This window comes from Dromaius novaehollandiae, chromosome W (assembly GCF_036370855.1).
Source record: "Dromaius novaehollandiae isolate bDroNov1 chromosome W, bDroNov1.hap1, whole genome shotgun sequence".
NCBI lineage: Eukaryota > Metazoa > Chordata > Aves > Casuariiformes > Dromaiidae > Dromaius > Dromaius novaehollandiae.
The window spans coordinates 48,122,084-48,139,571 of NC_088130.1; the positions used below are offsets into that span (position 1 = coordinate 48,122,084).

At 40.7% G+C, this 17,488-nt stretch overlaps 1 long non-coding RNA gene across 1 annotated transcript in view; it reads right to left on the reverse strand.

Moving 5' to 3' along the window:
• Positions 1–11,942, reverse strand: part of LOC112987017 (uncharacterized) — a 50,906-nt gene extending 38,964 nt beyond the window's left edge. The window contains exons 1-2 of the long non-coding RNA XR_003260165.2: positions 11,810–11,942; positions 9,939–10,154 (exon numbers count right to left, since the gene is read on the reverse strand). This is a non-coding gene — a long non-coding RNA (uncharacterized LOC112987017). The remainder of the gene's footprint in view (positions 1–9,938; positions 10,155–11,809) is intronic.
• Positions 11,943–17,488: the final 5,546 nt, after the last annotated feature.

A 17,488-nucleotide genomic window follows, 5' to 3' on the forward strand; every position in this document is an offset into this window, starting at 1 on the left:
ACACTAAAACACTCCCTTCTACAGCTTTATTTCTCTAGCTGCAATACTGTTACCTTCCCTTGTCTTTTGCTCCCACAACGTGCAACGCTACTACAGAGTCAAAAGGAGATGCAACAACACAAATTCTGAGGACTTCCTCAATGACCCTCATGGAGATTTTTGTCTTATCACTTGCTTGTTTTCTGGTGTCTGACACAAACTGATGGGTAGAATAAATGTCTGCCATGTTCTCACCCTTCAGTATTCACCAACATTACTCCTTTAATGCTTTTATTTTCACTTTGTGGTGGTAAATGTGTGCTTACCTCTACTTCATGTGCTTCTGAAATCATTTTGCAAATATCCTTTTCAGTCTGCTCTATTCAGAAACCTGGTTCTGCTTTTCTGCAGAAACTCTCAGAGGCATTCATTTGTGTTTCACCCAGAGTATCGTGGAATTTGCTTTGCATATTACTAGACACTGCAGTTCATGATTATCAGTCATGATTTAGAAGACCTGGGTTCTAGAAGCAATATGGACATTGTCGCTCAGTCACTATCTGTTCCTCTATTTTCTATTTTAAATGAAGATAATATACACTTACAGTGTGTATACACTTACACTTTAAATTGCTTTGACATCTGCAGTTAAAAGGCACCCTTCTTTTCAAAATTGTCATCACTTCAACCATAATATTTTGCTTAAAGCAAGAGAGCCCCATATAGGAAATGAGATGAGCTTTGTCTGTTTTAACATAAGCTACATTCATAGCAAGGCTTCTACTGATGTAACGATCAGTTAAAAGAAACAATACCCCAAACAACACACTTACGCAGGTACACAGTCTGGATGTAGACCATTCTTATATAATACAGATGCAGTGCAGAAAGATCATGTAATATTTTAATAAGCTCATAGCTGGAAACACTGGAAAAGACAGCTAAATCTGGGGCAAGATTATTTGAGTTTACGGAAGGCCATGAAAGCTGAGGAACATTATGTTAAAGCATTACCACTAATCTAAGTTGAAAAAAATGTGGTAGTTATGACCTATTCATGTTTTGAGATGTCATTGGCTTCCTTTATTGGAGTCACATTAAAGCAAATGAATATGACAGAATTAAAATGGGCTTGTCATGCCATCACCCTCAGCTTTAAAAAAAAAAAAAAAGCCCCAAATGCTACATTCTGGTGAATAAGAGAAAGGGAAGATAGGGACTCTAAATAAAGCAGTTTTGCAAGTTTGAAGGTTTAGTGAGTTTCTAGGGAAGGAAGCACTTTGATTTTGTCTATCTGGGACTAATCCACATGCTTAGGGGAGACAGTAATGTCAAGAGAAGATTGAAAGTGCCCAAGGCTATAAAAAAACACTGGAGTGGATTAGCTTTAAAAGGAAACAAATACTCTGTATTTGGACAACCTCCCCTATGGTAAGTCACATCTGCTGATTTAGAGCAGAGATTTGTACCTATGGAAATAGATTTCTAATATATGAGGAACATTTTACCAGAAAATACTCATGTAATCCATTTTATTTTTATTTATTTCCTCTCTACAAAGCTTTTCATTGCTTCACATAAGAAGAGAGAATGCAGCACATACATACTCTCCTACTGACACAGAACATATCTTCTGGCCTAGGGAGCAATTTCAATGAAATACACTATTGCACTCAAATCTTTGTGTTTCCCTACAAACATAAATAGGAATAGTACATGACACTTGTGGAGATTTTATCATGCACCCATTGGAAATCTCTTCACAGAAGGAGTTACCACTTTGCACATCATAGAGGAGATTTTCTGAGGGAGAAGAGAATTTGAATCTGTGTTTTACTGGAGAGAGGTAGCCTGCATACATTTTGTAATCTTAATCTTGTAATCCATGACATGGAAAGGCCCCAGAGGAAGCAGCGTAACTGTGAATAGCCACAGCAAGGTCCCAGACTTTTGCGTATTTAAGCAGAAGGGCATCTAGACTTGTGCAAAAATGTAAGAGTGGGGCAATGAGGTAGAGAGGCTGATTGCTAGTGCTTCTAGAGCAGGAAAGGACTCCAACAGCTAGTCTGGGAGGACTATTAGCCAAGACATCCACTGAGCTAATGAGGAGCTAAGAAGAAATGAATCTCAAGCAATCTGAAAGCAAGATTTAGTTCTCAAACATCCACAGATGGCTTTGCTTAGGTGGACAGAGCTCACCTTTAGGAATCGCTGCAATGTCTGTGGCTTTCTACACAGGAATAGCTCACTCTTCAGGGTTTAAAAGTTTTGCTGAGCTAGCCTATGTTTTGCTGCCCCCTCCCCCCACCCAAGTAAATTCATTTGCTCTTGACAGGCCTTATTATTCTGCCTCAAAGAACACTTTTATGTTTTACTTGTACTTTTCACATATGTTCCCCAGAGGCTTAGCTCCAGAGTTCCCATCTGGGGACAGCATCCTTTTGAACAGCAGGTAGGGTGGAAGGTAACCCCCGGTGTCATTTTGTTTGCTGATGGAGCTAGTTCCTGGCTGACATGCGTTGGCAGATGGTCTTCCTTTTGCTCTCAGTCAGAAAGAAACACATGCCAAATAGACATGTGTGAGAAGTTTTGCCTTTCCACTTTTTCAAGGAAAGTAATAGATAAGATTTTTTTTCAGGCTTCAGGCATTGGTTTACATATAAAAGAGCTACTTTCTCTCTGGTTTAATTTGAAATGTATCCAGAAGTGCCTTTTTAAATTCTCAAAACCTTGAAGACCTGTGATTTATTTTCAATTTATTTCTTATTCACTGTATTCATTTTAGTGCTACTGAAATAAAAGTCTCCTAAGCAGGCATTTAGAAAAGTATGTAGTACAAATATACAGAGGAACTGCTTCTCACAAGATGAACAAAGCCTGCCAATGCTAGGAAAAAAGCACTTTTAGGTGCTTGGCTAACTGCTGTAATATTGAAAGACTCAATGAACTGAACTCAACTTTGTCATACACACGTCATACACATTTGGCCCTTCTAGCTGTTGTTCACTGATTGTTGTTCACTGCTTTCTAGGTCAGAGATTCCCAGCCTTTGGCTGTTGAGCCTCGTGTGAAGACTTTGGCAGTGTCCTGCCCCTAAGGAAACTGAGTCTGCTCTTCCTCAGCACCCAGAGATTGCTGTGCCACCTTCCTACGCTCACTTGCAGTCCAGAGCTCTGACTACCACCACCTACCCAGGTGCTTCCTGTGGCCTGCCCTTTGCTTCAGCTTCCCAATGACTGTCATTCCTTCTCCATCAAATTTTTCAAGACTCATAGATTTTTTCATAGCAAATCAATTTTGAATGTTGTAAGTCAGCAATGCTATAGATCTATGTGCCTGAGTACCATGATATATTTTAGTTTCAGGTAAACACTGCTTAGGGAATGCTATTTACACCTCTATTCTTCCAGAAATTTTCACTTTACAGGTAAAATGTTTGTGCAAATGTGATATTTTCTGTTCCACAGCATTGGTGGCATTTTCATTTTCATTGCAGTTGTCGAATTCCTGCAGTGGAGGTTTCACACATGATACAAGTGCAAAATATACCAATTTGCACTGGGGACTCACAAAAGACCACCTACACAGTGTTTGCCAAGTCTACTTCACTTGTATTCTTTTTTTTTTTTTTTAGTGCTGAAAAGTAAATGGGTTTTGGGAAATTTCACCCACCAGTGCTTATATCCAGTTTTAATGAAATTGAAGTAGACATACCATATGCTTCTCATTTAAAAACATTCTTGCTTTTTTAACTAATTGGAGATTGAGTGTGAAACATGATTCCTGGACTTGTTTGTCCCTTTGCTCATTAAGAGTTAATGGCCCTGGTTTTGACTGCTGAATACCAGGGATGAAATGCAGCACAGCCATTACAGTCTCAAGACTGCAGCAGCTTGAACCAAAACACCAATCTCACCCCTGAAATGTTACCACGCTGCAGCACTGGTGTAGTGACTGCCCACTGCACACGTTTCCTATGGCATCCCATGATAAATGCAGGGTGACTCAGCCCCCTTTCTCTTGAATTAGTTGGTTAACTAATGGCGAAGCTCTTGTAGAGGAACTGATGGAAAGTAGCTTGTCACCTCACAGTAACTTGCTTGTGTCCTCGAAGGCCGCCCCTAAGGCTCCAAGGACAAATCGCTGTGTAGGCTGTATTCAGTACATGGGAGATACGTTGCGTCTTTCATGACCTCGGTCTGTCACGTAGACTGAAAACTACTATTGAGGAACAAAGGAATACACAGGAGACAGCAAAAGCATGTGTGTATTCAGTGTTATTTTTGGCTTCTTTATTACAATTATTCTCCTAATATAAGTTATATTACACAAAAGTCTTGGTAAATTTCCCTTCAGCAAAGCCACTAGTGTCTCTGCCCTGCACTTTCGCTTCCTTAATGCAGAGAAACACAGTGCCGGATGTAACTTTGCTTGAAGGCAATGAACTAGCAATAGTTATACTGGAGCATGAAGCCATATCTGTAAATGTAAGAGCAGGGGTATTCAGGCCAACATTTTCCATACCAAAAGGCTGGAAACATAACCAAGAAGCCTTCAGTTGTCTGGGAAGAACTCTCCTTCACTATTTGTCCAGCTTTAAGTCTATGCAAACGTCAAGAGGTCTTAGGGCTAGAATAAGGGGTCAATAAAGATAAGGAAAAAGACAGCTGGAGGAAAAGCCTACAGAATGCTGATTTTACTGGGGATATGCTAAATTAGCATTCTCTAATCTTTATTTCTATTAACCACACGTGCACTCTAGTGTAAAGCAATTCTGATTAAAAAACAGATTTGGTTGCCCAAATGCAGGTGCCTAGAACATTAGAATTACCCAAGGGCATCCAAGACTTCCTCACGGGTCTTACAGATACGACAGAACTATGGGACACTTGCACCTTCTAGAAAGACAGTCAGAGGCAAGGCAGTATGGAGCCTAAAAAAAAATTACATCCAATGAAACCCACTCTCCAGGTTAAGACAACCATCTGCACGGGAGTGTCTGCACATGAGTTAGGTGTTTTGGCTTCCATATGGATAAAGGAAATGCAAGCAACTGGAAACCAAAACAATAAAATGGAGTTTAGAGAATTCGTCAGCTTACCCTGAAGTAGATGCCTACAGATCCATTCAGCTGCCTCCACACAGGCATCTAGTGTCATCTGAGGTGCCCTGTAGATTAGAGACAATTGCACAGGGCTGCCAGATGTGATACAGGTCCTCAGCTGCTCTTTTAGAGTGATGGCTGAAGGCCAGGTGCGATACCTGAGGACATCTCAAATGCAGTAGACCTAATTGTGTGGGCACCTGAATTGAGCCCAACATCTCCTTTTACTATAATTTTATACCCAGCCTTTTATACCCAGCTTACACCTTTTACACCCAGCTTACATATAATCGGAATACATTTATATATAAACGTAGGCGTCATTCTCAAACTGAATGCCACCCTAAATGATGTAATCCAGCTCACCAACGCCACTATTGGATTTGCTCTCATTCCAAAGAAGTAGATGTAGACAATTTTTAGGAGCCTTGTGAGAAAAGGGGATATTTTCAGGACATGTGAATAGATTGGTGGATGAACCATTTTTTTGCTGCAAGCCACTCAATAAAAATGCCTACAAGCTCTATGCTATGGTTAAGTCAAGATTCATTGTTTATATGTACTAGAGATTGTAGCTGTAATGAACATTACATGATTAGGAAGCATAAGAGAGACAGTAAATTGCACTTTTACTGAAGTAGAGGTCTGTGTTTTTGAATCATTTAAATGAGACATGAGAGGGTTCTGGATGCACTGTTTGACATTTTAATCAACCACCATGCATACTAAGGGTTAACTGTTTCCTTGCTAGTCCTGGTCAGAACTGGCATTTCTAAAAGACTCTCCTAGGACTGTGTATCAAGATCATACTAATTCCTTTTTGTTACATTTTAATAAAGGTCTTAAAGACCTCAAGGCTGGTATTCACAGGCTCCGCTGTAATGGGTCCTGTTCAAAAGTCTGTGTTGTGGCTTGGCTGTTTTCTTTTTCCTATCCACTGTGAACTCCCAAAGCTGTTTTGAATTCTCTTGCCACCAGCATCATTCCAATGGTTTCTGCTGCAATCACTTGAGCTGCTCCAGAGTTTGACTGGTTTAAAAGGTCAGATGATGCTAATATGAGTGATGCAAAAGTAAGGAATCCATGCTAGGCCCAGGCACAGTTCTTTATCACTAAAAGCCCCACTCCCAAGACAAAATGAAACAAAATATAATACATTCATCCTCCTCCATGTCACCTTTTTTCATTCCATTGGGAACAAGATGAGTACTAATTAGATACCATTTCCTGTGAAAAGTCCTCCCATGCCAGCAATTCTTTGTGTAAGACACCTCTCTAACAGAACACAACTCCTGGGTCATCAAGTCTAGTCACTAGCTTTCAGCAGTATTACACTGTATGAACTGATTAAATACTAGTGGCAGAAGGCAGTATGAATACAGTGTGCGGTGCAGATATATAGACTGAAAGCTAGGTGGTGTTCAATTCCCTATTAAGTAAGCTACAACAACACATTCAACTGTATTATAGATAGAATAATTATACTATACTAGATAATGTAGCTGTATTACAAAGACAGAGATCACACTAGATGAAGAGCATTTGACAGACTAGCCACAAAAGTGTCCAGGTGTGGACCAAAACATTTGCCATATGCTGGAGATGGAGCACTTCCTAGTGGCAACCATTTTACGGAGTCTAGGCAAAATGGAGAGGTTCTTCATTTCAGATGGAGAACAGATTTCATTTAAGCACAAAACAGCAAGGACGGAACCAGCTGAACATAAAATGAAACACTATTTTAAACTGAAGCAGCAGCCCCACCACAACTACCAGAGTTCAAACCTTTTTAGATTTTAAACAAGCCTTTTTTCTTCTTAGACCTTCTCTGAAAACTAACTCACAGACAGCTTACGTTGCCCAGTAACCTCTCTACACAATACTTTCATCTGTTATACCTCTCCTCACTGGGCTCTGCAACCCTTTGAAGCCAAAGCAGGGCCTACTTAACTGGGAACCTTTCTGGCCTCTACGTGGAATTTCCTTGCATGTGCATGTGTAGCTTGCAGATGGGCGTACTCTCCCACTCACACTAGCTAAGGCTAACTAGGAGACACTTCACTAAAATCTGTGACTCCACTAAAATCCCATTCACAGAAAACTGGTTTAAGAAGAGAACTAGGCTCTAGCTATAAAATGTGAAAAGCTAGGCTTGAGAAATTAAGCCTGGAATTTTGGTGTCTCAGTCCAGTCATCACACTGCTGCAAGCACTGTATTTATCCATAGCAGTCAGACTGTGTGAATTGGGAGATTTCCCCAGCTATGTGCTGAGTCAAGGAAGTATATTTCTATCCCCAGGATTCTGAGCGAGAAGATTTATCGGCTGCCAGCCCCTGACTATTGGCAAAGTTAGTGTGTTTTCCTCATGCACTATGGTTGCACTTGACCCCAGATGTGGGGTAGGAAAGACCTTTTGCCTAAAGGCATGTTGGCACTTCTATGACCACAGCAGTTTTCTCCTTTGCCTTCTGCTCTCTGGCAGAGATGATCCTCAGGAGTGTTTCATTATTTTTTGCACCAAAGACAAGACCTGCCTCCTGTGATACATGACTGTAACTCTGGCTTTTGTAACTCTGGTGTTTCACTCCAGCCCTTTAGGACGTTATGGAGCCTAGGGAAGCTCCATAGTCTGTGGTGCTCAGGGAAATGTGTAGTGTTTGTTCAGATCGAAATATCTATTCCATCATTACTTCCAGTCACAGGATATGGAGCTTGTTGAACCATATCAATTCTTCCAGTTCTACTATTTGCTATACTAATTTGCCATACTAATTGCTAGCAGACATTTCATGTCCCTGTGCCCTGCAGCCGAACTTGAAACAGGATACTTCAGCCCTGAAGCCCTTACAGTCAAGATATTAGATCAGATGGCCCAGATTTTTCTTATCCTACAGCACACACCTGAAAGGAAAGCCCTGCCTCTACTAAAGGGTTAGCATATTATTCAAACAGCAACACGCTTCTACTGAGAACTGTCAAGCCCGTTCATCAAAGTTTACGAAAAAAACAGATTGTACCTGGGCGAGTGCAGCCCCCCCTGTGCTGTTAGTCATTTTTTCCCTAGTCATAATGGTGGGGGGGGGGGCCTACAGATCTTACCCAAAATAGCCTTCTCTGCTGTGCTAATCTTAGTTAAAGTTGAACTGTATGTTACTCCCACTGCAACAACCAGACACTGGCACAAGTGAATCCACCCCCAAGCCCAGTCTCTGCCTATAATGTCTCTGGCTCCTTGTTTGGGACTGATGCTGCCTGATTGATAGTCTCTTTTGGCCTCACTCTCCAAGACAGTCGCTCCATCCAGGTATGTCTGCTTCTACCTAGGCATGAGCAGAAAGTGACTTTCTCCAGCCAGCATGAGGGAGAGAGATATTGAGTGAAGAGAATTCAAGGCACAGAAACTCCAAGGATCATGTCCCTAGAGGAAAATCTTTAAATACGACTTTCCCAGTTTGTGGCATACTTCAAAAGGCCGTAAAGAATTGTACTGCCTTAAGTCTCATAGCAGATTGCATACCATTTAGTGGCTGTGTATCAGGACATTACATGCTCATTGCCTGATTATACCATGTTAGTCACTGTAAACTGAGCAGTTTTGCAATAGCTGACTTCTTTTTCTCATTGCAAAGCTTTTAATTTAAATACAGTACTATGTCCTGCTGGTAGAAACACTGTCATGACGATCACCTCTGACGCATGTGCTAGGAGCATACCCCTTTAGAAATCTGATTTGTGCAGTATACACTGGTTGCAGAGACTTTTGGAAAGACCTGAAAACTTCACAAGCCTCTGTTGAAACAGTCGTCTTTGGCCCACTGTTCTATGTCCTGGCCTGCAAGCACGATAGCTAAGGTGACAAAATATGACCTGAATCATCTATAATAACCTGTGATCCTTCAAACACACAAGAAGTAGGAGGACTAATTTCAGGAAAAATGTGCCAGCCAGTCTGCAGAAGCTATGTACAGCAGATCCCAATGCCATCCCAGGACAACAAGGTATGGTAATTCTTTGGCTGGGCAAAGCCAAAGCTTCTTCTCCTAGTCTTCAAAGGCCTTGCTGTCTGGCACTACTGGAAGACTTCTGGGGATCCATTCCTCTAAAGCTGATGAGATTATTTTGTGCAAATGTTTGTTCACACTAAGAGTCCATGAGAGCAGATACAGCTACTCATGTGAATTAGCACCCACATCATTGTGATGGGCTCAACACTGCCCTGGTTATGGGCTGTGCAAATGGATGATTGTCTTCCTCAGCTGCCAGATTCTGCTGTTACTCTTTGCTATAGTGTGTCAAGGCTCTCCTTACTCATATTTGCAGGGCGTTAGGGCAAGAATATGCCTCAATTCTAGTAGCATTGATGATAAACTCTCTAAACATATTTGGATCATATAACACAATCTCTTTCATAGTCAAGGTCTAGTGCTGCTGTTGCCCAGTAAACTGGCTGGCCTTTTAGCAAAGGACACAGCTACACAGGCCATTTTTCACAAAGCCACCAGAATGCACTTAACCTCTCAAAAATAATAAGAAAAAGACAAGCCACCATCAGAATATGACTGGTGAGTAGGTTCATCTGAGCCCATAGTGTCTTGTGTTTATTTGGCGTTCATAGTATAAACCTCACCCCCAGTAATCTCCACTGCTGAAAATTAGTTGACCGAATGCTCTAAGCAATTAGGTATCTTATTGGACTTGGGTTTCATCCCTTTAACGTCCAGACTATAAAACTGTAATTATAATAGAATTTAAAATAACAAAAATGAAGTTGGTCTATCCTCCAGTGGAATAGTCAGTATTATACCAGGGACCTCCTAATAAATATTAGGCAAGTTCTCTGCAAACAGAAGTTACCTCTCTAATATCCTTAATGAAGATGGCTTCTCCAGTTCTGCCTGGCTTCTTATGTGAGGATGATGTTTCTGCATGTCTCCTTTAGCTCCACTTTCCACACAGAGCTCTCTAGCTGAGCAGGTTTGCCTTGGATGGCAGCAGGGTTCATGGATCAGTAGGGAGTTATTCCCCTTCTCAGGTGAGGTCTTCAAGGTCCCATCCCAAACCTACTGAATGCTAGAATTCAAGTAACAAGTTACTGACAGCATACACAAAATCACTGGGTTTTACATGAAACTTAAGATTAACTGAGCTAAGGAACAAGTTGCATATCATTAAAACTAATCAGTTAAGTCCACATATTCTACATAAAAAGGATGTCATTACTAAACTATATTTCACAGAGAATAAACTATAAACAAGAGGTGGTGTCTAAACAGCACAATGCTCTGCCTTCAGTCTATCAAGCTAGTGTAGTAATGAGCTTTAGCTGTAGGAAAGTTTTCAGGGTTGTCATCCATAACTAGTAAGGCTTCCTGCTGGCACCAAAAGACAAAGGACAGAATATACTTTGAAAATATTCCACTAAAAATGGAATCTATTGATTTGACATGGTTTAAAATAGCGTTACCAGTGACAACAGTACTTCATCATCAGGGCTGATTTTTATTCATGGTTTATTAGACATCCTTTTGGGTCAATTTCCTATCTGCTGAAGTGTTCTAAATGCCTGATACATGATTTCATAATGAATGTATCGTTATTTGGGGAGTTTTCTAGATCAATTTGGAGCATTTAAAAGAGGAGGAAAGTGTCAGGAATGAAATACAAGCTCTCTCTCCATAGGAATAGTACAGTCGAGGCAGTGGCACTGGTTTTAAAACTTGTAATAGGTTTAATTCCTACACTTTTATCTGAGTGTAAAATAAAAGACAGATTATGTCAGATCTGGTACCAATTAATCCCAAATAATTAATAGAGGAGGTACACAAAAACATCGGTGTTCTTTGGGTTATTTCACAGCACAGATAAGCTATAAACCTAGCTAAGTTGCTAGTTAAACTGGGTCTACGAGTGCTTGCATCAGTGAAGCAGCACCAAACAAATGGACTGTATTGATGAATGTCCACTGACAGCTTTGAAGAGGTTTATTCTTTTCACTTACACCTAGATTTTTTCATTAATTTAACTCTACTAACTTCAGTGGAATTACTCCTTATTGTCAGAAACTCAGAAGAGAATCAGATGTCTGACAGGGAAGAGGATGACTGTGAGGAAGGGGGGGGGCCTGGGCACACATCCGACTATTTGAGCACTCTGAGGAAGGGGGTGGGGAACGGAGAGAAGACATCAGAGAAGCAGAAGCAGGGCTTGGAAATGGGGCAGCCTGAACAGATGCTAAGATCCTAGGGCTGCAGTAAAGCCCGCTGCTTAGGGTTGATTACAGCTGTAATCACCCGACAAACCCTCACTGTCATAGCACTGTGAGTTTTCTTGCTAACAACAAACTAGGTAGCCACTAAACTGTGGCTTTCTGGGGAAGCTTTTAGATGGTTTCCACATGTTATGGCTTCCCCAATAGGTGTCAACTGAAAATGCCTCTGATGCTGATCCATCTTGCATCTTGTATTTGATGACCTAGGCTGGATCCACCTCCCAGCATGGCCTTCTACGAACAGAAGTGCAGAGCAGACCCAACTAAGGTGCTTCCTGCTTTTCACCTGTGTTGGCTGCCACAAACATAATTGTTATAGGGGCATTATAGTTGTTTTCTCACAACGCACTGAAAAATAACCCCTGAAGCTGTAGGCTAGGAACCTGCATTAGGAACCTTCAGATATATTTACAGAAATCAGAGTTCTTGACACAAGTAACTTTACATTGTGACTTACCTCATGTGAGATTAAGAGTCTTTGGTATTCTAATTATATTGCTTTCTCTTAGAGGCAGAATGGTTACACAACAAGACTGGAAGCCATAGAAACCTCATTTCTGCTATTTCCAGCTCTGTGAGAAATGCTATCCCCAGTTCAAATTCACCACCTACAAAAAGGAGATAACAGTAATTACTTCTCTGTCTTGTGTGGACATGCAAGTTATGAGGCTTCATTATTCAATGGTTATACAGTATTTTGAACATGAAAACCTATATAGTTCACATTAAAAATAAGGCATTCAAAACTGAATAGACAAAAAGCACTACATTACCATCACCAGATTTTAATGCTCTTGATTTTCACCATTGTGGAGATTGCTTAAGACTCCTGTGTTAAAGTTTTCTGTAAAGCTTTGATGGAGTACACATTAGTAGAGGAATCTGGATTTAACTTCGAAGAAGTTATGGTAGAAAGATCCATTTGTATCAGTGACCCTCTATAAGTACAGTGACTTTTTTTTGTTTGCTGTTAAACATACACACCTAAGTACTTTGTGTGTGCAATGATCTTCCTTTTTACTACATGGTAGTTAAAACCTCTTAATTCAATTGTTTTAGTACAGCCAAGATTACAGTCTATATGCAGCCACCACTTTCATTGTATTCCATGGGCCAAGGAACACTTGCAGTGTGCTTTGAGGCTTATAGTGGGAGTCTTGCAATATTACAAGTTTTTCTTACAGCATACTTCCTAGATAAAAATGACCTTGTGAGAACAGAAGTGTTTTTCTAACATTCATAGATATGAGTGGAAATTCGGGAACAGGACTCAGGTGAGCCCTAGTGGCTCAAAAATAGAAGGCAAAGAAGATACATTTTAGATAGGTTTTCTTTGCAGAGTCCCATGAAGTGACATAAATACCAGCTACAGCATTGGAGGCTTTCTCCCAATCTCTGAGCCTTCCCCATCATTTTGACGAGACAGATATCCCATACAAGGTCTCTAATCACTAGAGGGACTGTGGCACTGCATGTGCAGAAGGATGACATGGGGATCAACTGGTTGTTACCTTTGATACTTGACACTTAATGTGTCCGAATCTGTGACCAGTTGGAGTCAGATCACTCTAGCTACATCTAACCTAGCAGGCCGGAAACCACATCCAGGCTCCTGGGTCCAGGCATGTACCTCCTCGTATCCAGACCACTGTAAGAGACAGGAATCCCTTTGGGGTTTCTGAGTTTCTTCAAAAAGAAACGAGCATACAAGTCAGACAGAAGCCACAGCATGTTTCAAAAACATCCCCCACCTGATAACCAGGAGACCCTGGGACCCATTAATGAGTGCACCCATACCTTAGTGTATGTGCAACTAGACATCCTCTTTTGTTTGGCCTTAGTAGCTTGTGAAGAGCTAAGCTATTTTGAACTCCTTTTGAGCGGGAGGTGGGTCATTCATTGAGCTGGCAGCACTACTTCCTCTAACCTTTATCTCATCATACACCTTAGAAAATTTGCTATTGTTTTGAAAAGGATAGGTGGAAACTTGAAAACATATAGCAATGGGCTATTGCAAGCAGACATCAAAAACAAACTTGGGGTTTAAAAATCTTGTTAGAAAAAAGAAAAAGCAAATAGTTATCATAATGACAGTCTCTGTAACCATTCCTTTTGTGATACTCATATTCTGAGGCCTGGGTAATTTTTTTGCCTTGTAATTTTGAGAACATTAAAACTTTATTACTGCAGCTGTTTTCTTCAAGAAAATCTGTGGCTGCAGAATTATAATACATATGGTAATGCTACATTAGTGTAGTATTATTCACTCACTATAGCTAAACTTGGGTCAGCACTTCCTTTATAGACTCCTACACTTTAGGGTTTGTCCATGCACATTTCCTTTTAGCTGACATGATGCCTCAGTTGTACAGCTATATTTACATTTAAAAAAAAAAAAAACAGTTTGAAAAAGCTCTCCTCAAGACCTCTTAATCTCATATCTAATATCTAAATGTTAGTATCTCCTATTTGAATATGTGTGGCATATTTAATTGGCACTGAAATCCTTTCCTGCTTTGTACCATTAGAGACAATATGTTACTGGAAATAAAATTGTCATGTAAGGATTTCTGCAGTTAAATAACTCCCCGTTGGCTTAGCTGCCCCTATCAATGTATCTTGTTAATATTCAAACTGCTGCTGGAAGGTGAGGCATTTTGGTTTTCCTCTTAATCATCTCTTCTATATAGCAGTCTTCAAATCTAAACCCCTTTGAATTTGTTAAATTCAAATGTTCAGTTATTGAATCCTTTCACTCAAATCTATTCACTGGAGTTGGGCTTACTTTGTGAGGTTTCTGGACTTCCATGGAGTGGAAGCACAAGAGGAGTGTTTTAAAAAAAAAGCCTTTTCTTCAAAGACTTGCAGCTTAATTTAGTAAACTCAAGTGTCCTGTTTGTTTAAACAGCACACCCCAGATTCATATCTTCCTACTTTTCAACTCACTGACTTGCCTTTGCATCACAAACAGTTGTTGATACCTTCTTAAGCATCACCTTAGGAATTAGCAAAGGAAGCTAGAGGAAGATGATCAGTGCATTATGCAGAGGACACAATGTGCCCTTCACAAAGCCGAGGGCTATTTGGACCCCACTGTCATCTTCTACTCTTCCTCCTCAATGGTGACCCCAAAGTATTTCCTGTGGTTGGGGATAATACGAAGTAGCTTGAAGCTGCCATGGGAACACTCTTCTGTAACGGTCTTCTCTGGGAATTGTAATTAACTTGTCCCACTTCACTTTGGGTCACCATAGTCTAGCTAGACCAAAGAAACTGTAGAACAACCATCTGCCCTGATCTCCTCCTTCTGCTCTAGCCCCTAGACTGTATTCCCTCCTCTTTTCTTTAAGCTTCAGAAGTGGAATCAGAGGGCTTTCTAAAAACCCAAGATAGCAAGTACAGTAACTCAGATGGCCAGTTTACATTAATTAATTAGCTTCTTATCTGACACCATTTTTCCTCAGATGGTCAGTTTACCTTAATCTGTGTCTTCCTTTGGTCAGTCTGTGTATCCCAGACTTGAAGCCTCATCTATTTACCTTCATTTGTGTCAAGTAGCTACAGAATCAGCCCAGAATTCTCCAGTCACATAAATGCTGATGAGTACACAGTGCCATTTCTGCCTGCTAAAAGGACTGCATACATATCTGCAGTCACATGGAAGGAGTTATTTTTCTGTATTTTTGATGAAATGCTTTGTTTTAAAATCCTATTTGACCTAATATGGAAAACGCTTCACTTTCAGATGTGATAAGAGATCTTTTCTAGCTAAAATGAACTTGAGTTCTCTCTCCTCCCTCCACCCTTAAGATTGATGATTGCTGGTAGCATTTTCACTTTATCTCCAATCACTCCTCAGAAGGAATCTCATTGTTTCTAACGCCTGGCTGAGTCTGGCAATTTATGTAGCTGATACATAAATGGTGAAAGGAATTGGCGTGGACAGTGCAATACCTGCAAAGCAGCTCAAAATTTAGCAGGGCTGGGAGAGTTTGGCAAAGAAAACTACTTGCATAGTAAGCAACCTTTGATTGTTTATTTTTCTGAGGGAAGGAACCCTGCAGAATCTTCTTTTTACTAAGCTTAGAGGCATCCCATCACTTCTATGATTCCTTTGAAAGGCAGCTGGATACAGCTCCCATCAGCATACTCTGGGCAGCAGCTGTGGAAATTTCAGAATATAGCTTGAATCTTGCCTGTCTGTAGCTGAGACTTGTTTCAAGAGGGTTAGTGATAAATACATTGCTTTTGGTTGAAGCTGAGCTCCACTTCAGTTCATGTAAGGTATGGAAAAAGCATTTATGTATGTGTATGTTTATGTGTATATGGGTGTGTGTAATCTGTACAAAACCGGATACCTATGAGAGGATTCCTTTTATTCTCCCTTATGCACTTTCTTTTTCTGATATCCTCTGCAACTTGCTCAGGTCTCTTTCTCCAAACCTGACATCTGCATAGTCACTAATATAGGTGAAAAGTGGGTATATTATATATTGTACAATAGAATTCTCCACTGTATGTAGTAGGATTTTCTTGTAATTAATATAATGGTTACATTTTACACCCACACTGCACAGTTGTAAAGGCTACACCAGATTCAAAGCAGAGGCTTTCAGTATCTGTACATCCATCCCTTTATCTTGAACACTGAATTGTCAAAAAAACTTGCCTGTCTTCACATGAATTACTATGCTCTGCTGCCTGACATCTCCTATGCAGTTCTTCTTACTACCTTTCTTACCTCCTACTTTGGAGTTCATGATGTATTTTCTGCACATCATGGGCTACAAGGAGTTATATCTACTAGGAGTTGGTGTGGCCTCCATAACAAAATCCACAGTCTGAGTTACATGGTTAGGGTGTACAATGCATAGGCAGAGAGAGCTGACATGCTGAGTGCGGGAGCTATGTACAAGGACAGTAGCCAGTGGGAACCCCAAGGGTCTGTCTCAAATGCTGCCCTGCTCCAGGGCTTTGATACCTTAGCAGGGACACACCTCATCCTGCTCAGCACTCAGAGCTCTCAATCCTCTGCTGGAGGGAGGCATCTAAGTTGTTTTTCTGCAAAAACAGATTGAGTCATTCTTTCCTTCAAGAACATGACTGGAAGTGGTGTTATCCTCTTTCATATACAAAAATTAGTTGCAGGCATGTTACATTACTTCAGAATTTACCATATTTTTCACATAGGTTAAATAGTCATTTGACCAGATCCATAAACAAACCTTGAAAAATGGATTAGCTCCCTGCTCCCTCTGCCTAGTTGAGGCAGAGTCACACAGTGACGTTCACATTATGCCCTTTTTTATATCCCAATTACTTTTGTTCTTTTGGGCGCAGTAGAACAGATTCAAGAGAAAGCTCAGATAATGCCACATCGTATGGGAAAAGTAATGGCCAAGCAGCTTCTGGAAGCTGATAATGTCTTAGGCAGAGAAAGAAACTGAACCATGGTCTCCAACCTGGTAAGGTGGCCTATTCCTTAGTCCAGTGATGCCCATTGCATTCTTAGCTCAACATTTAATGAGGAAACACATTGTGTTCTTGCCCTCACCAGGGCCAGTTCTAAATGGATGGGAATCTCCACCTTACTTTTCTGTCATTTGTGTACGCATACCTGTTCTGATGCAATATTTTATACATGCAGGAGTGTTAACAGCAGTCACCTACACACCGGATTCTGTCCAATGTTCATCTCCTGAACATGGGTTCATCTGGGATATATTTTCACAGTTGCTGTGCAGCACAAGTAGAGGAGTTCCCTCCTGTTGCTGAGAAAGGCTGCAGCTGGCACAGGGGGTGCAAAGCAATTTTGACACAGAGGTGCTGCACACCTGACCTTGCATACTCAGCAGATACATCCCAGATTTGCAACCACACAACAGGCTGGACAGAGCTATTGTGAGTGTTAAATAGCATCCCGCCTGAGACATACCACATGTCCAGAACTCAAGGATATACAGAAAATCTTCAAAATCCACCTTGATAAATTTCCTTTGGAAAAACGACTTGTCTGAAAAAATCTACAGGTATAATAGCCCTAACAAACAGTAAAAATGTATATTTCAATCAAAACTTTGTTACTCAGGATAATATGGGTCTAAGAGCACAGACAATGGCAATAGCCAGAAAATCT